Source organism: Apium graveolens, chromosome 11 (assembly GCF_009905375.1).
Source record: "Apium graveolens cultivar Ventura chromosome 11, ASM990537v1, whole genome shotgun sequence".
Taxonomy (NCBI): domain Eukaryota; kingdom Viridiplantae; phylum Streptophyta; class Magnoliopsida; order Apiales; family Apiaceae; genus Apium; species Apium graveolens.
The window spans coordinates 202,079,317-202,104,320 of NC_133657.1; the positions used below are offsets into that span (position 1 = coordinate 202,079,317).

General features: G+C 37.7%; 1 non-coding gene and 1 pseudogene across 1 annotated transcript; both read left to right on the plus strand.

Moving 5' to 3' along the window:
* Positions 1-998: 998 nt before the first annotated feature.
* LOC141698062 (protein REDUCED WALL ACETYLATION 1-like) lies at positions 999-9,701 on the plus strand (annotated as a pseudogene).
* Positions 9,702-24,504: 14,803 nt separating this feature from the next.
* Positions 24,505-24,611, plus strand: LOC141698902 (small nucleolar RNA R71). The gene has a single exon (XR_012565399.1). It is a non-coding gene; the product is annotated as a small nucleolar RNA R71 (small nucleolar RNA).
* Positions 24,612-25,004: the final 393 nt, after the last annotated feature.

The following is a 25,004-nucleotide window of genomic DNA, read 5'->3' on the forward strand; positions in this document are numbered from 1 at the left end:
AGTTTATGGCGTATATTCCCTCTGTCTTATAATATTGTTAATAATAATAATAATATAAATATAAACAATATTAATAATTCAACGAGTGCTTCCGATCCCGATTCCTGACAACTGTTTTTCAGTGACGGTTTTCGCAATAAACAGTTTCCAGCCGTTGGACAGACCCACCTCTATTTAAAAAAAATTATCCCCAAACTACGATAAAATAGCGCAGTATATGAAATTTACAAACATTATCTACACAGATAAATACATACGAATTAAAGGAGGCGATGTGTTCTTAACTTGAAAATCTCAAGAGAAATCGAACTGAGAGAGCTTCTTTTCGACAATTTGGAGGTTGAATAGGTGACGTTGCCAAGCCATATTTTCGCCATTTTCTGGCCACCGTGCTTCGTTTTATCGATTTGGGTGTTGAAGTAAAAGGTAGGCTAATATCGCAGTACGGAAGAGGGACGAAATTATAATTTGCACGTACTGAATTATTTCACAGTATGAGTGTTTTTTTTTTATAAATTAGAGTTGTTGAATGAATTATCCAATAATTAAGAAACTTTTTGTTACAAAAACCGTTCATGAAAAATTATTATCCGGGACCGGGAGCCTTTAGTGAGACGGAAGTATTAATTTTTTTGGTAAGTGACCGGTATAGAGCTCTGAAAAGAACATAAAAAATGTCAAATACTCCCCAGATTGAAACTTAAAATCCACTAGAATTTCCCTCTTCATCAAAACGCGAAAGCAATTCAACCCAATTTAAAACTAAACCACAACCACCTTTATGTTATAGGACAAGTGTTAAGAGCACCTCCAGTGCTGTTGAGGCCATTTGCCTTATTGTTGTAAAAGGTGTCAGGCCATGTGGAAGTAAATGGAATTGCTTCTGAAATGGGCAACCTCCTCCGATGTTGGTGCTCAGTTACTACAGTAGTAGGACTATTTGCTCTTCTATTATATTATATATTATGAAATTGTGTAATATCTTATTATGTAAATTTATTTCAACTTAATAATATTAACGTTAACATGCAGCAGGGATGAGGCACGGGTCTTGTCAACTTTTTAATATATATAACAATAAAATAATTAAATGACAGAAATCGGGCATGCCCGGTACAGAGGCCACGCCCTCTTTTTTGCAAATTACTCCAATACATGAGAGATGAAAAAGCAAGTGACCATTTCCATTTTGAAAGTATCGAGGCAGCAAATGACCTTCGTTGGAGGTGCTCTAAGTGTACAACTACTATAACAATATTTTGTATATTTAAGCAGAAAACAATTTGGAAAATATAGAATAGTTTGAAAATAGTTTTTAACAGCTTTTGGCGGGAAAATCTGTTAAACTCATTTTCAGATTTGTTCCTCATTCTGGAATTTAATAGAAACTTCTGTATTTTCTCATCTCCTTCTAATTCTCATTTCCCATCCCTTTCTTTATATTGATTTACATTCTCTTTGTGATTCGTATTGCATCAATGGTGTTTGATCATATTACCCATTGAAATTAATTCAGTCCTTTGTTCAATTAGTGTTAGTAATAAGTACAACGCTAACTATGGTATCAGAGCTCTTCGTTCCGCGGTCTATTTCCGCCATTAAAGTACTGTAATCAAGGTTTTCAGTCTGGCTCCAAACACTAGGAGAGGTTCATCAATGGATGATCATATTAAAGCCGTAAATCAGCGATTAGATTCGTTTGCCAAGCATCAAAAGGAATCAAATATTTCTCCAAGAAATGATTCTGGAGTAGGCAGCAGATCTACAATTGATGATGGTAACAACTTAACTCGAAACTTGTATTTTACTCCTAAACTTGAGTTTCCCAAATTTAATGGGTCTAGTACAAGAACTTGGATTAAAAAGTGTGGTAAATACTTTAATCAATGTAAGAATCCTGATGATCAGAAAGTGGATATTGCATCTTTGCACATGACTGATAAGGCTGAAGGGTGGATTACTAGTTTTTTGTCTGCAAATAAGTTTGTAGGTGGGGATGAATTCATTGTAGATGTAATAGGAAGATTTAGGGATGAATCTGGTAGCAATATGGTGGAACGGTTTAACAAACTGAATCAAGTAGATGATTTAGAGTCTTATGTAGATGAGTTTGAGAAGTTAAGGTCTGTTATGTTACAAAGTAATCATGTGTTGCCCGAGAGTTATATTCTTGACAGTTTTATTGTTGGCTTAATATTTGTTGTAAAACCATTTGTTAAAGCTTTTAAGCCTGAATCCATTACTGAGGCAATTGAATATGTAAGACTGCAAGAAGAGTCATTGCTGGTTAATAGGAACTATAAACAGTCATATCGGTAAAGACCAATGTTAGCTAATACCAAACCCTCACTATTCCCAATTTAATGGATGAGCTATTTGGATCTACTGTATACAGCAAGCTGGATTTAAGGGCATGGTATCATCAGATGAGATTACATAAGGATGATGTTTTTAAACAGCATTTAAAACTCACACTGGCCATTATGAGTTTTTGGTTATACCTTTTGGCTTAACCAATGCTCCAACATCCTTTCAGAGATGGATGAATACTGTATTCAAACCACTGTTAAGAAAATATTTACTTGTTTTCTTTGATGATATTTTAATCTACATCAAGGATCTGGATGAGCACTGGATACATCTGAATGAAGTTTTTCAGTTATAGAGGGATGATCAGTTGTATGCTAAGGAATCAAAGTGTTCTTTTGCTCTCAATAAAATTGAGTATCTTGGTCATTTTATCTCTGCTGAAGGCATTTCAATTGACCCTAAGAAAATCCAAGGTGTAGCTAATTGGCCTTCACCTAAGAATCTGAAACAGTTAAAAAGTTTCTTGGGATTATCAGGCTATTATAAAAAATGTGTCAAAGGTTAAGCCGTTTTGTTTAGGCCATTGACAGATTTGCTTAAAAAAGGGCTTTAAGTGGGGAATTGAAGCTCAGGAGGCTTTTGAAAGGGTCAAACAAGCATTGATTTATGTTCCAGTATTGGCCTTACCTGATTTTTCTAAGGTGTTTATAGTGGAGACTGGTGCTTCACAAAGTGGAATAGGAGCAGTTCTATTACAGGAAGGGCATTCTTTGACTTTTATTAGTAGAGCTTTGGGACCTAAGTGGAGAAATCTATCTGTTTATGAGAAAGAGTTATTGGGTGTAGTTTTTGCTGTTCAAAAGTGAGAGCAGTATCTATCTGGTCGGCACTTTATCATTAAAACTGATCTGAAGAGCTTGAACCCTTGAAGTGATTGGTGGAACAGAAGATCTCTACTCCTTTACAACAGTTTTGGCCTTCTAAATTGTTAGGTTTTGATTATGAAATACAGTACAAGGGTACAAATAATGCAGCGGCAGATGCTCTTTCTAGAGTTCAAGGTGCAGAGGTTTTATGCATGGCAATTACAGTGATCTCTTCTGATTTGGAACAACAAATTAAAGATAGTTATGCTCTGGATTCCTTTTTGGTGACTGTTTGTACCAAATTTTAAGAAGGAGAGCAGACTGAGCATTATCGATGGCAGGGAGGATTTCTTAAGAAACATAATAAGATTGTTATTGGTCCAGACATGTCTTTAATAAGAAAAATTTTCACGTGACATCACTCTACACCTGAAGGGGGACATTCTGGTAGAGATAATACTCTAAAGAGAATTAAGCATTAATTTATCTGGAAAGGAATGTCAAAAGATGTCAGCAGTCGGGTCAGAAATTGGGTAACTTGTCAGGAGGTGAAGTATGACACAACTGCCTATCCTGGACTCTTACAACCATTACCTATTCCTGAAGAGGCGTGGACAGATGTGGGTATGGATTTTATAACTGGTATGCCAAATTCTAATCGCTATTCAGTTATTTTTGTAGTAGTGGATAGATTAAGTAAGTTTGCTCATTTAATGCCATTAAAACATCCATTTGATGTTGTGCAAGTAGCTCAAGTCTATTTAGACAATGTTTTCAAGCTACATGGTTGGTCTAAAAGTATTGTGAATGACATTAATTCCATTTTTCTCAGTCAGTTCTGGCAATCTTTATTCTCCCTACATGGTATGATCTTTAAGATGTCTACTGCCTATCATCCAGCTACAGATGGACAAACTGAAGTTGTCAACAGGTGTTTGGAGGTTTATCTGAGGTGTATGTATGGTTATAAGGAGAAAGACTGGAGTAATTGGTTGGCACGTGCAGAGTGGTGGTATAATACTCACTATCATACTGCTGCTCATATTACACCTTATGAGATTGTGTACAATCAGGTTCCACCATTGCATTTGCCATATTTGTCTGGGGAGGTTGCTAATCATGATGTGGATAGAAGTATGATTAGGGGGGGAACAAATGATTGCTTCTTTGAAGAATCATTTGCTTAATGCTTAGAATAGGATGAAAGTTCAAGCTGATAAACAAAGATCTGAAAGAATATTTGAAGTGGGGGATTGGGTTTGGTTGAAGTTGCAGGCTTACAAACAGGTGTCTTTACAGCAGCGGTTTAATCAGAAATCATCTGCCAAGTTTTGTGGTCCTTTCCAGTGATCTGCCAAGATTGGTAAAGTTGCTTATAGATCGAAGCTGTCTCCAGAAGTGAAGATTCACAATGTTGTACATGTATCTCAGCTGAAGGCTTTTCATGGTACTCCACCAGCGGTGTCAACTTTGCCACAATGCCTTAATCAATCACAGTCAAACAATGGTTCTTTGGTGCCTTTAGCTATTAAGGATTGGTGCAACAGTATTTCAAGGCTTGAGGTCAAGTCTTCTTGGAAGAGGGAGGATATGTTATAGTACAACTACTATAACATATCCTCCCTCTTACACACACAAAAACACCCACAATACACACAACTTTTTCAACGGGAATTGCACTGAGGTATATTCTATAGTTTTGTGATTTTTAGTTGTTGGAATTGTGAATTTAGAAAGTGTTTAGCTGAATTGATTTGTTAAGTGTTTGTTTGTTTTTTCGCAGCATCGAAAATGGTGTTTGTTCTTTATGTTTAAATTCAGTTTGAAGTTTGATTGTAATTTGATGAGTTCTGTAAGTTGCGGTTGCATTTGTTTGTTTTATTTCGAGAATTAGGTGTTTGTAATGTTTCGATAATTTTGTCGAGATTAGGTGCTTGTTTATTTGTACTTAATGATGTTGCATTGTTTGCTATCATATTACATCCTCTTGTTTGTGTGTGTGTGAGTATGTGACTGTACATATGCTGATTGAAATTTTGACAGAGTAGAAGTACTTTTTCGTGTGCGAGAGGAACTTATTGAACCAGAACTATTTAGGGAGTGGATTGGAGAAAGTGAATTGTAATTTGATCTGTATAATTTAATTTAAAGAAACTACCGAAGTACTATATTTCATTACGGAAATTAGTTTCTGTTGTATATGAATGATGAATTTTGATTTAAACAACTTTAGATAGTTAGATATTGAGGGTTATTCGATTTTCAAGTGATCGAGAGCTACAATGAGGCTATCTGCTCTGAAGCTGGCTTGTTTATGGACATAAACTCAAATGTGCAATTTATTGTATTAGTATGTATTATAGCTTGATTCCGTCAGTTTCTTTCTGTATGTGTGGCTTATGTAATAATACTGCGTATCAGTTGAAAGATAAAGTTGAGTGTTTATGATATTTATCTAAGTTTTGTTCTTGGCTGTCATACTTCAATTTTGTTATGTTTAATGTTTTTTCAGAAAAGAGTGATGGACCTTTGCGTTTGGTAGAAAAGTAGAAACATTGCTTTATGAGGATTTTTCAGTAGAATATAAGGCGATGTAACTGAGAACACGGGATAATCTTCTGAGCTGTTTCAGGGTTTTTAAAGAAGTTCCAAAAGAAATATGCAGGAGGTATGATTGTAGAACCTCCTCCACTACAGAGCACACTTTGTAGCCTTTGAAATCCCAAGTTAAATTGTGACCACGGTCCACGAGCACTTTAGTGGAGATTTTTTCATTGGAAACCAAAGTGAGCTGCCGTTGCAGGTTTTCAGATGCCTGTGTAAATATGACTTGATTTTCAGCGTGCAGTAAGTATCAAAATGCTTAAAACACTTATAATGCCCAAAAGTCTGAAAGTATACAAACATCATGCACTAGAATGTGGTCATTATATTTTCTTGTGATTATAATGAGATATCATAACTTGATAAAATTGAACACACTGATAAGCATGAATAGTTTAGCATTGTCTGTCTTTGCATCTTTGTAAGATATCTTTAGATATAAAAAAATAAATAATTTTCAGGTCTGTGCTGGCTTACGTTTAAATTACTAAGTTCAAAATGTTGGCACTGCTTAGTTTTAAAGCATAGAAATTCTAATTAAATACACCCTATTAAATACAATACGGGAAGAAAACTGAGCTTATTTTATCCAAAACATTTTACAGGTTTCTAGCAAAACCTTTTGCTAATCTTGAGAGCAATGTAGGTTGTATTATTGTGTTAGTTCTGGTTGCATAAAACTTGACTGCTCTTTTTAGGCACATTATCACTGTTGCTTGCAGGTCTGAATTTGATGGAATTCTTTTCTCTTTCTACATATGTGATTGTACAGATATATTTTCAGATTCAACCAAGGTAATGTTGTCCTTCTGAGTTTTCTAATAATACTCCGGTGACTTGCTATGAAATTGATGTGAACTTCCAGAGTGGACATTAATATGAACTACAACTTTGTACAGTAAATGCTCATGTTGCGTCTATGTGAGAAGAACATACTCACGCACACATTCTTGCTCTTTCTCATGTTATGCATGAACAAAGATACTGCTTACTTATGTCAGTGTGCTTCATGACTGCCATGCATAATAATTATTAAATAATGAATCTTATGAGTCATTAAAGTCAGGGTATTTGAAATTTACCAAGCTATGGAAGTCATAGGCTGTAGATTATAATAATTATATACATAATAACATGCTTCCAGTGTATATTATACTAATCCAGTAAATCTATGAATTTTGAACAGGGCTACAGTCGCGATCTTTTCCTCTTTCTGTTCATTCTTCTTATCATAGTGTCGGCAGTGACTTCTCTCAAGAAACATCAGGACAAATCATCTTTTTCCGGGAAATCATTGCTGTACTTAAATCGGCATCATCCGACAGAGGAGTGGGAAGGATGGATGGATGCAGGCATGGTTTTTCGTCATAACTATTGCCTAATAGTTACTTTTTTCATTCTCTGGAATCTGGATTCTGGATTCTGGTAGCATGTCATTTTATTACTCAGTTTTACTGAAACAAATTTAATTGTTTTTCTGCTTTAGTTCATAATTTCCGCTTTGAGTGCCTTAATTCTCCCTTGATTTTAGAAAATGATGTCCACTTATAGATTGGCATAGTACAAAATCATCAAGTTTGATATCTTGATATCACCGATTCAACTGTTTTGGTATTCACTCCAACAGTCTCTTAAATCACTCCTAAATATAATATAAATTATTGGCTCTTAGCATTATAATTAATGTATATTCATCTCCAACACTACTCTCTGCATTCACTCTTTATTTATTTTTATATTATTAAAAACAACTTGAGCTCATGAAATATAAAAGGGTCATTTTTTGTGCAAATTGTTAATAGTTGAGGCCATTAAACTGCAATTAAGTCTAGATTTAATATAGGCCCTTTAATATAAAATAATAGTTAAGAGCTATCTATTGGCTCTTACAATTGAGGAGAGAGAGTACACCATAAAGCTTTTAAAGAGCCTCTAATAATCTATTGGAGCTCAAATTTTAGCACTGCTCTTTATATTTCGAATTGGGAGCCCATTTGAAGAGTTTGTTGGAGATGCTCTTATAAAAGTTAAACGTGGAACAACAATGCATCTCCGATTTACTGATTGTGCAAATTAATTACTCTTTCTGTTGAACGAATTAAGTACCTCAGCTCCTGCATTCAAACACAATTTTTATTATGCATGTCTAAGTATAAATATCAACATTACATAAAGTGGTCTCTTTCTGAACATATGTTTTTTCATCTAATATTCAAAATGTATGATGTATTGATGTTTTCTAAGCTCTGCTGCTTATTGGAGACTAGCTGAATTTTATAATTCTGCTATAGCTGCAAAGTTCTACTTTTCATTTTTCAGTACTCGTAATCATATTGCACATCGATATATATATATATGCAACTTTTGAAATGTGATTGTTGCTATTGTTTCAGCAGGTTCTGTTTTTGATGTATCATTATTTTGCTGCAACTGAGATATACAATGCAATCCGTATGTTTATTGCTGCATATGTCTGGATGACAGGGTTTGGAAACTTCTCCTATTATTACATCCAAAAAGATTTTAGTGTTGTGCGATTTGCTCAGGTGACATTTACTGACATGTAGCTACTCAAGAATATAATGTGGTGTTATGTGTTTTATTTAGTCTGGTTGGATGTCTTTTAGTTTATAATTCTTCTGTGCAGATGATGCTGAGGCTAAATTTTTTTGTTGCGTTTGCATTTATTGTTCTTAACAATGATTATATGTTGTATTAAAATGCCCGATGCACACGCTATTCACTCTCATGGTTTATGGAGCCCTTGACATCGGGAACAAGTATAATGAGATAAGATCAGTCATGAAAAAAATATGCACCTGTTTTCTTCTTGTTATCTTGGTTTGGGAGGTTCCTGGAGACCTCCGATGGCGGTCTGTGACTTTTCTTTTGGGTTAGTTACTACGTGCCTTAATAATTGAGCAATTTAGCAGTTTGTGCTCGACATCTTACTACGTGTTTTAAGTACATTGTTTTCCGGTTTTCCCAAGTTTTTTAAGTACTGATGTATTCATGATTTTTAACTTGCTGCAACTGATGTCAATTTTCTATCACAGAGTACACTGATCCAGCAAAACCAGATCTTCCTCCTTTACATGAGTGGCACTTTAGATCTGGACTTGATCGCTATATATGGATAATTGGCATGATTTTCCGAAGCCAGCTATCAGATGGATAGTTGGCTTCGGAAAATCACTTTGGAGACCTATATCTCTCAATTCCACATCTATCTGAGTTGTTTGGATTCTCTATTTATCGTTTAATATTGCAATCATTTAGTAGGTATTTAAAATAAGATATCTTATACTTTTAAGGCTTGGCCCCTGTCCTTTTTTGGTGCTCTGGTTAAGGACTTGTTTTTACTGTTACTAGCTAAGAGATTAAATGATTCTTTCAAACACTTCTGTGCAGATCAAACATGCCTAATGGACAACCTAAATGGTTTCTGTGTCTCGTACCAGATTATCGTATGCTCAGTTTTATGCTTACAACTGCCATATATATCTCGGTGAGCATCCATTCAACCACCCTTAATCCACCCTTAATTATGACATGAAGGTTGTAAGTTGTAACTAAGCTTTCACTTACTGGTCTTCTTTTGCTTGTTTACGCAGATTTCATGTCGGCCTTCTGAACTGACTAATATTCTTAAATCGGTCTTTATACGTACCTGTATAATTTCTTCTGCATTGCTGTGATTTTGGAAGAGGAAGTTTCTGGGGAAAATATGCGCCCTTCAGTATAATTTATAGAAGTTTTTATTGTTAAACCCATCAAAGTCTTTTCTATGTTATTATCTACGTGTTTATATCACAAAGTTTTGTGATCCATTCTAGCAATGCAAACTTTGTTTATAAAGATGTCATTTTTCGTGTATCTTTCTAATTACGTTCAATCAAATTATAGGCTTCGTAATCGCAAAGTTTCGTGATCCACTCTAGCAATGCAAATATGATTTTTACGTGGTAACATACTTGAAATATATGTACATGTTATGACCTGATATTATAATTTTATATTATTGAAAATATTGGATTAAAATCATATTTTCTATCCAACATTCAATCAAATATTTTTTTTTCTGCATATGCGAAATAAAATTATATAAGCTTTTGTGAAAATAGCTATACAACATGTGATTTAAAATTTACTTAAATTGTATCAACTTTTGAAAGCGAGAATAAATTAATAGCGTGATTAAAATAATTAATTGTTTATGATGAAATACTTAGCTTAATAAATAAAGTTGTAACATATAACATAATAACGAGGTGACATGAAATGCTTAACTACATGTTAGATATATTTGTGATGTCATGGCTAATATGATTTGTGTTTAGTTTTCAGATTTTACTTAAACATAACAAATCAGTACTGGAAATCAGCACTTAAACTGAAGTCAGAACTTAAGTTATCAGAAGATATTTATCAGGAGATAATATCAGGACTTAAGGTGACTTTCAGATAAGGCAGACGGCTGATTGAAAGGAAAGAAGATCGAGACAAAAACAGAAAGAAATATGTATGAAGAAGAATTCTATGAAGAATAGAATACTTGGAAAAGAAGATATCTGATTGATATATTTTAGGAAGCAGAATTATATTTAATATCAATTAGAACTTATCTTGTAATTGTGTGTCTATATAAACGCAGCATAGGGTTTACATTATATGTGTGTTATCTTAATCGAAATTATTATTTTTTGTAACCCTGGCAACTCTCGTGATAATTTGTTCATCACTGAGAGAGAACAGTTCTTTGTAACAGAGTTTATCGTGTTGAATAAAATCTGTGTTCTGTTACTTGAGTTCTTATATTCGATTTGATTGTAGTAAACACTGTATTCAACCCCCTTCTACAGTGTATGAGACCTAACAAGTGGTATTAGAGCAGATCTGTTAACACACATACAGTTTAAGATCCAAAAAACAATCATGTCTGAAGAAGAAATTCCAACCAAGCCCACCAAAACTGAAGAAACTCCAAAAACCATAACCCATAGTCGATATGAGACTATAAGAGTTCCCATATTGAGACCCTCTGAGTATTCCATATGGAAAGTGAAGTTGACTATGTTTCTGGAAGTTACAGATCCAGAATATCTCGACAGGATTTATGAAGGACCGCATATGCCAACCAAACTCTCTGTGGAAGTTGCAGGCCAATTAGCAAAGTCTGTACCAAAGGAGAAAAGTGATTACACTGCTGAAGATCTCTCATCAATTGCAAAGGATGCAAAGGTAAGACACTTGCTGCATAGTGCCATTGATAATGTCATGTCAAACAGGGTAATTCAATGTAAGACTGCAAAGGAGATATGGGATGTTTTGGAAACAAGGTGTCAGGGAACTGATGCAATCAAGAAGAACAGGAAGTCTATACTCACTCAAGAGTATGAGCACTTTGACTCAAAGCCTGATGAGTCATTAACTGATTTATATGACAAATTTGTCAAACTCTTGAATGATTTGTCACTAGTTGACAAAGAGTATGATATTGAAGATTCAAATCTTAAATTTCCGTTAGCTCTTCCTGAAAGATGGGATTTGAAGGCCACAATAATAAGAGACAACTATGCTCTTCAGGAAACAACTCTTGATGAAATTTATGGGATGCTCAAGACTCATGAACTTGAGATGGAACAAATAAGCAAGAGGAATGAAAGAAAGCCAAGGACAGTTGCTCTTAAGGCTGAGGAGGAAATTCCCACAGTAGCTGCCTCAAGGAAAGGCAAGGGAAAGACTCTCATCACAAAGTCTGATACTGAGTCATCAAGTTCTGATAGTGATGATGACTCAGAAACTGAAAGTTTACCTGAGATGGACCCTGATGAAGAGATGATGAAGCTGTGTGCTCTAATGGTGAAAGAAATCACAAAGATTGCATACAGGAAATTCAGGAGAGGAAAGAAGTCTTCCAGGAAAGGTACAAGTTATGATAAGAAAGGTTTCAGAAAATCTGAAGGCAAAGGAGGAAAGTCTGACAAAGGAGATTACTCAAATGTCAAATGCTACAACTGTGGTGAGAAAGGCCACATATCTCCTGATTGCAGAAAAGGGAAGAGTGACAAAGGCAAGGCTCTTGTCACAAAGAAGAAAAGCTGGTCAGATGCTTCAGATTCTGAGGATGAGGAAAACTATGCCTTGATGGCAAATGCTGATAGCAGTTATGATACTGCTGAAATTAAGATATCTCAAACTACTTATGCCTTTCATACTGATGATATTACTGAGTTAAGGTTACATCTTAAAACCATGTTTATTAGTTACAGAGATCAAACTTTAACATGTGAAAGATTAACTTCTGAAAATCTTGCTTTTAAAAGAGGAATGATTATTTAGAAAAAGAGTTAGTTAAGTTTCAACAAGCTCAGAAAGATAGAGATGATGCCTATTATGTTGGGGATGAAGTGCTAAAAATGAATGAATCTCTAAAAACTGAGCTAGAAAAGGAAAGAGAAATTATTAGGACTTGGACTAACTCTGGTAAAGTAACTCAGGATATTCTTAGTAGTGGAAACTGGAAAGAGGGCTTAGGTTATGGAGATGATAAGAACAGTAAGGGAACTGTAGAAATTGAGTCTATAGTTGTTAAAAAAAAGTCAAAGGTAAATCCTGTTAAGTTTGTAACTGCAAAGTCTGATATTGAGAAATCAGGAGTTAAAGAGAACTTAACTTCTGTCAAACCAAAATAGGATAAGCTAACTGAAGTTAACATAGGCTTAATGACTAAGAAGCAACTTAAGCATAAGCTGAAAGAGGTTAAAAATATAAACAAGTAAAGCCACCTAGGAAAAATAGGAATGGAAAGGAAGGTGTGAACAAAAGTAACAATTATAAGCTTGTTCCTAATGCTCCTAGAAAAATATGTCATAACTGTGGAAATTCTAACCATCTGGCCTCTTTTTGCAGGAAGAATAAGAACATAAACTCCTTACCCTCAAAGTCAGGAGTTAAGAGTCAGTCTGTTAGATATAAGCCACAAAATCCTTATTTTCATTGTGGAAGTTTATGGCATTCCATTTATACTAGTAAGGAATATCATAGTTTGTACTATGATTATTATCAAATAAAACATTCTTTAAAGAAAGTTAGCATTATTTCTTCTAGTGTAAGTTCTGATGCAAAGTCTGATATTGTAAATTCTGATAAGAAAACTATTAACATAAACTCTGATGCTAAATCCGCTGCAAATGTTAACAAACTTAATAAGGCCAAAGGATCCAAGCAAGTCTGGGTCCTTAAAACTAATCATTAGTGGTCTTTGTGATTGCAGGGCAACAGGAAGAACATCCTAGTCTGGACAGTGGATGTTCAGGACATATGACTGGAAATAAAGCCCTGCTATCAGACTTTGTGGAGAAAGCTGACCCAGGTGTTTTTTATGGAGATGGCAACATGGAAAAAACTCTGGGATATGGCAATATCAATCTTGGGAATGTCATCATTGAGAAAGTAGCTCTGGTCTCAGGACTTAAACACAATCTGCTGAGTGTTAGTCAAATCTGTGACAGAGGTTATCATGTAGATTTCTTTGAAGAACACTGTGAAGTTGTAAGCAAATTTACAGGCAAAGTTGTTCTGAAGGGATACATGCATGGTAACTTTTATAAAGCCAAGCTTTCAACAAGTTCTGATGGTTCTGCAATTTGTCTGTTAAGCAGAGCATCAATTGAAGAAAGCTGGAATTGGCACAAGAAACTCTCTCATTTAAATTTTAACAATATAAATGAACTTGTCAAGAAAGATCTTGTGAGAGGACTGCCAAAGTCAGTGTTTGCTCCTGATGGCCTTTGTGATTCATGTCAAAAGGCAAAACAGAGAAAATCTTCATTCAAGAGCAAGACTGAATCATCAATTCTTGAGCCTTATCACCTACTACATGTTGATCTATTTGGTCCAGTGAATGTCATGTCTATTGTAAAGAAGAAATATGATATGAACATAGTGGATGAGTTCACCAGATACACATGGGTGTATTTCTTGCACACAAAAAGTAAAACTGCATATATCTTGATTGATCATGTCAAGCAACTGGATAGATTGGTCAAAGATTCTGTGAAGATCATAAGAAGTGATAATGGAACTGAGTTCAAGAATTTGAACATGGAAGAGTTCTGCAAAGACCAAGGAATAAAATAGGAATTCTCTGCTTTTGGAACTCCACAGCAAAATGGAGTTGTTGAAAGAAAGAATAGAACTCTTATTGAAGCTGCACGAACTATGCTTGATGAAGCAAAGTTACCAACCTACTTTTGGGCTGAAGCTGTGCAGACTGCTTATTTTACTCGGAATGCAACACTCATTAACAAGCATGGAAAGACACCATATGAGATGGTGAAGAAAAAGAAGCCAAATCTGAAGTATTTTCATGTATTTGGATGCAAGTTTTTTGTTCTTAAGACTCATCCTGAACAGCTATATAAATTTGATCTAAAAGCTGATGAAAGAATTTTTGTCAAATATCCACTTTCCACAAAAGGCTTCGGAGTCTACAATTTAAGAACAAGGGTTGTCATGGAATCTATCAATGTCTCCTTTGATGATAAGAAGATTACAGGACTTGAAGATTTCAATGATCATGAACAGCTGAGATTTGAGAATGAAGTGTTAAATTCTGATTCTCTAAATCCTGACAGTCTAAATTCTGATACTGCAAACTCTGATGGGTTAAACTTTGATGTTATTGAAACTGTGGTGACTACGCCAAAGGAAAATGCACCTGTGCAGGGGGAGCATATTGATAATCCAACCACATCTCAAGAAGCATCAGAACCAAGAACAGGCTCTTCAAGTTCTGATTCATCAAATTCTGATGAGCCAAGTTCTGATAATTCTGAAAACTCAAATTCTGAAGGATCCAAATCAGAGAGCATAATTTCAGGGGGGGCATCAGAAAACGTTGATGGAGACAGCATCGATCATGGGGGGAGCATCCAGTTCTAGAGATCACCTTCCATCTGCAAGGAAGTGGACTAAAGCACATGCACCTGACTTAATTATTGTAAATCCTGATGCAGGTATCAGAACTAGAACAACTACATCAAATGAATGTCTCTATCACTCTTTTCTATCTCAGATTGAACAAAAGAAAGTGGAAGAAACTCTTCAAGATGCTGATTGAGTGCAAGCAATGCAGGAAGAGTTGAATGAATTTGAAAGAAATAAAGTCTGGACCCTAGTGCCAAGACCAAGGAACATATCAGTTGTTGGTACAAAATGGGTGTTCAGAAACAAAACTGATAGTGACGGCATAATCACAAGGAATAAAGCAAGGCTGGTTGCAAAAGGATATTCTTAACAGGAGGGAATTGATTATGATGAAACATTTGCACCAGTTGCTAGATTGGAAGCCATAAGGATATTTTTGGATTATGCTGCTCACAAACAGTTTACAGTCTTTCAAATGGATGTAAAAAATGCTTTTCTTAATAGAGAACTGGAAGAGGAAGTCTATGTTGAACAACCTCCAGGTTTTGTAGACTCAAAATTTCTTAATCATGTCTACAGACTTGATAAAACACTTTATGGCCTTAAGCAAGCTCCAAGAGCATGGTATGAGACCTTAGCTCAGTTTTTTCTGGAAAGTGGATTTAACAGAGGAACTATTGACAAAATATTATTTTATCTCAACCATGAAAAGGACTTACTTGTGGTGCAGATATATGTTGATGATATCATTTTTGGTTCTACAAATGACAGACTTTGTAAGAAGTTTGCCAAGCTGATGCAGTCAAGATATCAAATGAGTATGATGGGAGAACTTAGCTATTTTCTCGGCCTTCAAGTCAAGCAGAATGCAGAAGGAACTTTTATTTATCAATCCAAGTATATCAGAAATTTGTTGAAGAAATTTGGAATGCAAGACTGTTCAAGTGCATCTACTCCCATGGCCACTGCAACAAAATTGGAAAAGGATACTGGTATATCAGTAGATATTACCGATTACAGAGGTATGATTGGCTCACTACTCTATCTAACTGTAAGTAGACCTGATATCATGTATGCTACCTGTCTTTGTGCAAGATTTCAAGCAGATCCAAGAGAACCTAACTTAACAGCTGTGAAAAGGATTTTCAAGTACCTTAAGGGTACAGCTGATCTAGGATTGTGGTATCCTAGGGAATCATACTTTAAGCTAATAGGTTACTCAGATGCAGATTTTGCAGGGTGCAAAATTGACAGGAAAAGCACAAGTGGAAGCTGCCAATTTCTTGGAGGCGGATTGGTTTCTTGGTTTAGCAAGAAATATAAGTCAATTTCCATATCAACTGCAGAAGTAGAATACATTGCTGCAGGAAGCTGTTGTGCACAGATTCTTTGGATGAAGAATCAGTTACTGGATTATGGGTTAACATATTCTAAAATCCCTATTTACTGTGATAATCAAAGTGCTATTGCTATGACAGGTAATCCAGTTCAGCACTCAATGGCAAAGCATATCAGTGTTAGGGCGAAAACACGCGCTAATATTCACGCAAGTATACGCGTTCGCAAGTAATATAGAATACTTTCTAGTTCGTTCCCACAGAGACTCAGACTAAATTATTGTCTAATTAAACTCACTCACCAATGTATGATTACTTCTCAATGTTAAGACACTAACACTTAGAATTATTAAGTAAATATTAACTACAATTAACTACTTAATTAATCACTTAACTAACACTTCAAATTATCAATAATAAAACACTCATGAGATCACAACTTCATTACTACTTCCTTCAATAGTCATTGTTATTACCTTTAGCATGTGACAGTGATGATATTAATTGAATAACACAAAACTGATAAAAGCCAACTTTCATTGTACTAATACCATTCTACCAAACATCCACAATCAAGATAGAAGTTGAATAGTCATCAATTATGTTGAGTTCCTATATGTCTACAGAAATTGACAACACAACGATTTAAGCACAAGTTATTCCTTTTGATTACATAGGGCAAATAAAACTGTTAGAGTTACCCACTATTCATGCACAATGTACATGAACCTATGCTAGCATGGCAAGTTCTAAATCTCAAGATCCACCGTCGCTTCACAAGAGATTAACACCCTATCTTATATGTTCGCGACGCACATAAGACGAATACGCACAACCAATACTAGATATCATACAATCATCACACACTAAAGTATTAAACAATTACTAAAGAATTCCATAATAAATCCGTTGCAACCCCATGATCACGATTAGCCCATAATAGCACTTATCGTCATCATGGGTTCATATGAAATCATGATAAACAAACACAAGAAAATATAACTAAACTAATTATATTAAATCAGAGTACGTCACAAGAGTAAATAAGTTCAAAGTAAGAAAACTAGCATCCAACGTTACAACGAAATAAGAATCACAAGAAAATATGCTTCCTCTTCGTTGCGGTGTGCTAAATCGGTCTTCTTCTTTATCTCCTTCGCTCCTTGCGTAATACTACTATCTTCTCCTCTTAAAAACGTCTCAAATCTACTTATATAATAGTCCCATAAAACTCAGATTACATAGAAGTGGAAGCCAAACAGAATTAGAAGTCCTAAAATAAACTGCCTCTTTTCCCGACCCTGCGCGGCCGCTCAGCATAGCTGAGCGGGCGCTCAGCTTCCTGTGCGGCCGCTCAGCATTGCTGAGCGGGCGCTCAGCTTGCTGCGCGGCCACTCAGCATTGCTGAGCGGGCGCTCAGACCTCTACTGGAAAAAATCCTGAGTTGCTCCGTTTCTTCGCCGTAATCTGCCCATTTCTTTCCTCTCGCAATGGTGAACACATGCTAAGGCTTATTCTTGATGATTCCTCCCCCGAAATGCAACTAATACCCTGAAATGAATAAACACTAGAAAAATGCATCAAATACACAAAATACTTGATTTCAAACACCAATTTAAGCCATTTTAAGACGCTCTAAGTGGTATAAAATGCCACTTATCACACCCCCAAACTTAAATCGATGCTTGTCCTCAAGCGTCACAGACTCAAAAACAAATAAAAACATGCATGAATGCAATCTATATGAAAATGCAGCGATCCCCCTTACTACAAATAAACCAACCAAATTGCAACATCTCAACAAATGCAGTGAGACAACTAAAGATCAATAAACTCATGCAAACGGACATACAGCCAGAAACGTGGTGTGTGCAAATGCTTAACAGATATGCTTCGGAACTAGACTAATTATTATGACTCGACTATCCTCAAGGCAATCCCATGATTATACAAAGAATAAAAATTCTAGGCACAAAGTGATATACAACACTACAAGAATTCTGGAGCTTACTACGGAATCATGCTTTTTATTCACAACACAAATGCTTATTTGACCGTGCAATGAGTGAGGTCCACAAAAGACTTATACAATGGTATCCATGTAACGAGCGTTAGGTTAGCGGATCCCAGACTCTAAAAGCCTTAGGTCACTAGGCACAAAGTCCCCTAAAAACTTAATAACTCAAATACCAAAGAGCCCACTCTTGATCAATTATGCATAAACACCAAATTTTATTTTATTTTATTTTATTTTTTTTAATAACTTCTGAGCAAGTGCGTTTCGCTCCATCTTGCTCAACCCTAGACTACTCGCACCACATGCGAGCCGGCTACTAGCCGAAGAACCAGCCTCATCACGCCCAGGCCTAGCCATAGTAGCACCTCGTGCTGGACGCCCTCCTGGAAGACGATAACCCAGCCCATGCCCCTCAGGCTCACCACCGGTCCACTCCTGCATCCCATTCAGAGTCCCAGAATCAATCAGAGCTGCCGGCAACTGCAACTGCTCATGAGCCGGCCAGTTCACTCCTACTGCTCGGCACAGCTTCGTAACCATGGATGCATAAGGGATGTTCATATGCTTCGCTCCCCTTAAAAACTTCAGAATTCCTTGGTAGATAAACTCACCAAGGTCTACATAGTACTCCTCATTAAGAATTCCCCACAACAACTGTGCTCTCTCAACTGTGACCTCGTGTGCATGCGAAGAAGGCAAAATATTAGCACAAATAAATGCATTCCATGCACTGGCATACCTGTTCATAGCGATCGCCGGGAAGTGACGATACTCAGTAGTGCCGAACCTGAAGGTCCAAGCTGTGCCCGGTCTATAAAGAGTCGCACAAATCAAATCCAAGTCAAAATCCTCAGCAGTCTTTTCATTCCAGTTCTCCTCCTCGGGCTTCCTCTCTCGCTGTCCAATCACACGGCGAATCGCCGCAGGGTGATAATCAACCGTCAGCCCTCGGACCACAGAAAACCCATTCTTTTCGGCCTTCGCATTCGCATAGAACTCGCGAACCACACTCATCGGCACTGCTTCGGGCGACTCACAGAAAGCTATCCACCCCTTCTCTGCAATCATGGGTAGCAACTCACCATCCCTTCCCGATGGTAAAAACCCTCTCTCCTTCAGAATCGGCTTCCCCAAAAGCCTAGTGTACTCCTCCTCCGCAGCTCTGTCAGTTAACCGAGGCCTTGCAGCAGTACCCCTCGATGAATCAGCAGTAGGAACTGTGCTGCTGCTGTCAATAGTGCGTGCTCTCTTGGGTGCCATTGATTCGTGAATAAAAGTATGTAAGAACTGAGTTTTGGTACTTGGGAGAGAGTTTAAGTGTAGGAAGTTTGTGGGGGATATGTAGGATAAGTGTATGTATATATAGGGTGTGGAATAGGTTAAATTAGATTAGGAGTGGGGTTGAGGGATAAAATCATGGGGTAATAGGAAAAGAATTCGTGGGTTTATGGGCTGTGATGGGTTTTTTTTTTCTGAGTTTTTTTTGTTTTTTTTTTCTGAACGTAAAAAAAAAAATTCTGGCAGTTGACCCCTGAGCGGGCGCTCAGGGGGTTACTGGATTTTTTTTTTTAGCCCCTATTTTCTGATTTTTTTTGTATTTTTGGATAGGTTATTAACTTCTAAGGGTTCCTGTAACAACAATTCATGGGTTGCCTCCCACGCAGCGCTTCTTTTTCGTCATTAGCTTGACGTTGCGTACCCTTCTCAAGTAGTCAACAAAATGGCGCTAACCACTTCTCGGTTTGCCATGTCCCCATAGTAGTGCTTCAACCGCTGACCGTTAACCTTGAATGTTTGGTCCAGATCATTCTCAAAAATTTCCACCGCTCCATGTGGAAACACAGTTTTGACAATAAAAGGTCCAGACCACCTTGATTTCAACTTCCCAGGAAAAAGTCGGAGCCGAGAGTTGAATAAGAGAACTTGTTGCCCCGACACAAATAACTTAGGATGTAGCTTTCTATCGTGCCACCTCTTCACCTTTTCCTTATACATTTTGTTATTCTCGTACGCTTGAAGTCGAAATTCATCAAGTTCATTAAGCTAAAGCATTCTTTTCTTACCAGCTGCATCTAAATCCAGGTTCAACTTTTTCAATGCCCAGTAGGCCTTATGCTCAAGCTCCGCAGGTAGATGACATCCCTTACCGTACACCAACTGAAACGGGGACATACCAAGTGGAGTTTTGTATGTTGTTCTGTAAGCCCAAACAGCTTCATCGAGCTTTAGAGACCAATCCTTCCTTGACGGACAAACAACCTTCTCTAGAATGCGCTTTATCTCTCTGTTAGACACTTCCGCTTGACCATTTGTTTGCGGATGATAGGCAGTAGCCACTCGATGATTCACATTATAACGCTGCATCATAGAAGTGAACTTACGGTTGCAGAAATGCGACCCTTCATCACTTATGATTACCCGAGATATTCCAAACCTTGTGAAAATTTGCTTATGAAGAAAATTTAGCACTGCCCTTGCATCATTTGTCGGTAAAGCTTTAACTTCTACCCATTTGGAGACATAACCGACTGCCAGCAAGATGTACTGATTATTGCAAAACGAGATAAAAGGCCCCATGAAATCGATTCCCCAAACATCAAAGACCTCGACTTCAAGCATCACATTTAATGGCATCTCATCCTTTCTTGTCAAATTTCCCACTCTTTGGCAACGATCACACCTTAAAACAAACTGATGAGCATCCTTGAACAAATTAGGCCAAAAAAAACCTGCTTGCAGAATACGAGCTGCTGTCTTCTCACCACCATAGTGTCCACCATAAACCGTGGAGTGGTAGTCTCGTAATATCCCCCCCGTCTCACAGAACGGGATACATCTCTTGATGATCTGGTCAGCTCCCTGTCTAAACAAATATGGTTCATCCCACATATACCACTTCCCCTCATGCAGAAACTTCTTCTTTTGAGCGGAAGTCAAATTAGGAGGCGTTACATTGCTGACGAGATAGTTTACAATATCTGCAAACCATGGTTCTTCCTCCTGAACTGCGAACAACTGCTCATCCGGAAAAGATTCATTGATTAATGTCTTATCTTGTAAAGTAGAATCGGGATTCTCCAACCTAGAGAGATGGTCAGCTACTTGATTCTCAGTACCTTTTCTATCCTTGATCTCTAACTCAAATTCCTGCAGTAAAAGCACCCAATGAATGAGTCTCGGCTTCGAATCCTTCTTGGAAACCAGATAGCGAATAGCCGCATGATCAGTGAATACTGTTACTTTTGTACCAAGTAGATAAGATCGAAATTTTTCGAAACCAAAGACTATAGCCAATAGCTCCTTCTCAATAGTGGTGTAGTTCAATTGGGCTCCATTTAAAGTCTCACTCGCATAGTAGATCACATGGAAGAGATTTTTCTTGCGCTGTCCTAGAACTGCACCTACTGCATAATCACTCGCATCACACATCATCTCAAACGGTTCTTTCCAATCTGGTGCTGTAATTACTGGTGCAGTGATCAAACTCTTTTTGAGAGTCTCGAATGCCGCCAAACATTCATCATCAAATTTGAAAGGCACATCTTTCTCAAGCAAATTGCACAACGGCTTAGATATCTTTGAAAAGTCCTTAATGAATCGTCGATAAAAACCCGCATGACCAAGAAAACTACGGATTCCTTTCACAGAATTAGGTGGTGGAAGATTTTCAATGACTCCCACCTTGGCCTTGTCCACCTCCAGACCCTTGTTAGAGACCTTATGCCCAAGAATAATGCCTTCACGCACCATAAAATGACATTTCTCCCAATTGAGCACCAAATTAGTTTCCACGCATCTTTTGAGTACGGCGCGCAGATTATTTAAACATTCATCATATGAATGTCCAAAGACGGAGAAGTCGTCCATGAACACTTCGACATTATTTCCAATCATGTCAGAGAATATAGCCATCATACATCTCTAAAAAGTGGTCGGGGCGCCACATAACCCAAACGAAACTCTGCGAAAAGCAAACGTGCCAAATGGACAAGTGAAGGTAGTCTTTTCCTGATCCTCTGGTGCAATACAAATCTGATTATACCCTGAATAACCATCCAGAAGACAAAAATACTCATGACACGCCAACCTGTCAAGCATCTGATCAATAAATGGAAGAGGGAAGTGATCCTTCCTTGTGGCTTTGTTCAATTTTCTATAATCCATGCATACTCTCCATCCTGTAACTGTTCGAGTGGGGATGAGCTCATTCTTTTCATTTGCTACCACAGTGATACCTCCTTTCTTAGGTACACACTGTACGGGGCTTACCCACGAGCTGTTAGAAATAGGATAAATGATGCCTGCATCCAGCCATTTCAGAATTTCTTTCTTCACCACCTCCTTCATGATAGGATTCAGTCTACGCTGCTGTTCCACAGTCGGCTTACTACCTTCCTCTAGCAGAATTTTATGCATACAATATGAAGGACTTATCCCCTTGATGTCTGCTATGGTCCATCCAATAGCCGATTTGAATTCTCTCAAAATCCTTAAGAGCTTGTCTTCCTCACTACCTGAAAGGTCAGATGAAATAATAACAGGTAACGTAGATGCATCACCTAAAAAAGCATACCTCAAGTGTTCAGGTAATGGCTTGAGCTCCAAGGTAGGTGCTTCCTCTATTGATGGTTTGAGCTTTCCTTCAGCATTCTTGAGGTCAGCAGAACCAAGAGATTCAAACGGCATGTCCAGCTTTCGCTTCCAGGGAGAAGCGTTCAGATATTGTAATTGCTCGTTGCCATTTTCATCATCGCTGTCAAAATCCCCCACTAAGGCCTTTTCCAATGCATCAGAAATTAGCATGCGATCGAGTTCTGAAGTAACCGCAGAATCAATCACATCCACTTTAAAGCACTCCTCATCTTCTGTAGGGAATTTCATTGCCTTGAATACGTTGAAGGTCACATCCTGATCTTGTACCCGCATAGTAAGTTTACCTTTTTGCACATCTATCAAGGTACGGCCAGTAGCCAAGAAAGGTCTTCCCAAGATTATGGGAATCTTCTTATCTTCCTCAAAATCCAGAATAACAAAATCTGCAGGAAAGAAGAGCTTATCCACCTTGACGAGTACATCCTCCACTATGCCCCTTGGGTAAGTAATGGAATGATCAGCCAATTGTAGAGACATGTATGTGGGTTTTGGATCAGGCAGATCCAGCTTTTTAAAGATCGACAACGGCATCAGATTAATGCTTGCTCCCAAATCACAAAGGCACTTGTCAAAAGTCAAATTGCCAATGGTGCAAGGAATGGTGAAACTACCTGGATCTTTCAGTTTTGGTGGTAACTTTTGCTGCAGAACAGCGCTGCATTCTTCCGTGAGAGCAACGGTTTCAAGGTCATCCAGTTTCATCTTCCTTGAAAGAATACTCTTCATAAACTTCGCATAACTAGGCATTTGCTCCAGAGCCTCAGCGAAAGGTATATTGATGTGAAGTTTCTTGAACACCTCCAGAAACTTCCCGAACTGTCTATCCAGCTTTTGTTGCTGCAATCTTTTAGGAAAAGGTGGTGGAGGATAGAGCTGTTTCTCCCCTGTATTAGCCTCAGGCAGAGTGTGTTCAACAGTAGTCTTCCTTGGTTCCGCCGCTTTCTCCTTTTTCTTAGAGTCTTCATCTCTAATTTTAGCTTCTCCTTCTTTTGCCTTTTCAGCATCAGCAACTTTTCCAGACCTTAAGGTAATAGCCTTGACCTGCTCTTTAGCTTCCTTCCTGCCTGGTACTTCCGTGTTACTGGGAAGAGTGCCAGGTTGATGATTGAGCACTGCATTGGCTAATTGACCGATTCGATTTTCCAAGGTCTTGATAGAAACCGTCTGACTCTTGCATAACAGCTTAAGTTCCTCAAAATCAGCACTAGTAGGTGCAGCTGTACTTCCCTGTTGAGGATATGATTGCCTGGTAGCATACTGCTGTGGTTGCTGGAATCCAGGTGGGTTAAACTATTTACTCACTCCTTGCTGATATGGTGGCTGAATAGCATTCTGATTATTCCCCCAGCTGAAATTTGGATGATTTCTGTTATTAGGATGATAGGTCGCTGGCACAGGCTGCTGTTGTCGCTGATAATTATTCACATACTAAACAGATTCATTGACAAGAGAACACTGATCCGTAGCATGAGAACCTGCACAAAGCTCACAAACCATAGCTATTTGATTAACTCCATATATAGCCAAAGAATCAACCTTCATTGATAGCGCTTGGAGCTGGGCTGCAATAGCGGTGGCTGTATCAACTTCCAGAATACCTGCTACCTTACCTGACGTCATCCTCTGAGTTGGGTTTTGATGCTCATTTGCAGCCATAGTCTCTATAAGATTATACGCCTCAGTATAGCTTTTAGCCCATAGGGCGCCTCCAGCTGCTGCATCGAGCATGGGCCGAGATTGGGCCCCCAAACCATTATAGAAACCAGTGATCACCATCCAATCAGGCATTCCATGATGTGGACATTTTCTCAACATTTCCTTGTAGCGTTCCCAAGCCTCGCACATAGATTCTGTAGGTTGCTGCGCAAACTGAGTAAGAGCACTCCTCATAGCAGCAGTCTTTGCCATCGGATAAAACTTCACCAGAAACTTTTGCGCAAGATCTTGCCACATAGTGATGGACCCAGCTGGTTCAGAATGTAAGCAGTCTTTAGCCTTGTCCCTCAGTGAGAATGGGAAAAGCCTCAACTTGATAGCCTCATCAGTCACGCCATTATACTTAAAAGTGCTGTAGATCTCGATAAAATTCCTTATGTGCATGTTGGGGTCTTCAGTTGCCGCTCCTCCAAAAGAAACAGAATTCTGCACCATCTGAATAATGCCCGGCTTGATTTCAAAGGTGTTAGCTTGAATAGCCGGATGAAGAATGCTTGACTGAATGTCATCAATTTTTGGCCGAGAAAAATCCATAAGAGCTGGATCAGCTTGAACAATACGATCACCCAT